Source organism: Anneissia japonica, unplaced genomic scaffold, assembly GCF_011630105.1.
Source record: "Anneissia japonica isolate Jap-2015-1 unplaced genomic scaffold, ASM1163010v1 scaffold13099_len1146_cov156, whole genome shotgun sequence".
In the NCBI taxonomy this organism is placed as follows: domain Eukaryota; kingdom Metazoa; phylum Echinodermata; class Crinoidea; order Comatulida; family Comatulidae; genus Anneissia; species Anneissia japonica.
The window spans coordinates 1-1120 of record NW_022733485.1 but is presented as its reverse complement, the minus strand read 5'-3'; the positions used below and the strand labels follow the sequence as shown (position 1 = coordinate 1120).

At 31.3% G+C, this 1120-nt stretch overlaps 1 non-coding gene across 1 annotated transcript; it reads left to right on the top strand.

The window, feature by feature from the left end:
* The first annotated feature begins 10 nt into the window (after positions 1-10).
* Trnas-uga lies at positions 11-83 on the top strand. The gene has a single exon. It is a non-coding gene; the product is annotated as a tRNA-Ser (tRNA).
* Positions 84-1120: the final 1037 nt, after the last annotated feature.

Genomic DNA, 1120 nt, shown 5'->3' with positions numbered 1-1120 from the left:
TAACCATGAAGCCTCCGTGGTCTAATGGTTATGACGCTCGCCTTGACAGCGAGAGGTCGCAGGTTCGAGTCCTGCCAGAGGCATTTTATTACACAATTTCTTTTTTATTTACAAGACTACATTCGTTGAGAGCTATGCTACACGATGTATTATTATGTCCTTTATTCGAACACTGTATTTACATTTCTTTGATGATTTATGTATATATTTAAAATTGTTAATGGCTATCTTGATTTATATATATATATATATATATATATATATATATATATATATTATTCGAACACTGTATTTACCTTTCTTTGATGATTTATGTATATAATTTTACAGTGTTAACGGCTATCTTGATTTATATTTCAGTGTATGCTGCTATATATATATACACATATATACACATACTGTACATATATACATATGTATATATCGTCGCTCACATCACGAACTAACACAATCAAAGTAGATTGTGTTAGTTCGTGAAATCACAGTAGCGCGTCAAAACGAGCGCGTATTGGTTGTCAAGCAATTTTGTATTCTTTACCACACAAAAAGTCCTTAACGACAGCAGCGCGTATTTTGACGCGCTTTTTTGATTTCACGAACTAAACACAATTGAATTTAATTGTGTTAGTTCGTGATGTGAGTGACGATATGTATGTATTTATATATTATGTATGTATGTATATGTATGTATGTATGTATGCATATGTATATATGTGTATATAAATGTATATATATATACATGTGTGTATATATGTGTATATGTATATATATATATATGTATGTATATGTATGTATGTGTATATATGTATATATACATATATGTATATATAAACGTTGTTTCCCTACCAATATTCAGTGGGGATTCCCAAAAATGTAAGGGTTAACCATTGCCTACCTGGTGAAATGGACGGTTCTGAGTCCATATGGCCCCGCAAATAAATACTTGAGATTAGATTCCCCGACATAAAATTGTTGGTGTTCGTAACTCTCTGGTTTTTAATTAATTCATGAAATACCGTAAAGAAGATTTGTTGTTAACCTCACAAGTTATATTTTATTACTCAACAAACTACAGTAGGTCAAGGCCTATCTCTCGATTCGGAGGATCTAGAGTAGAATT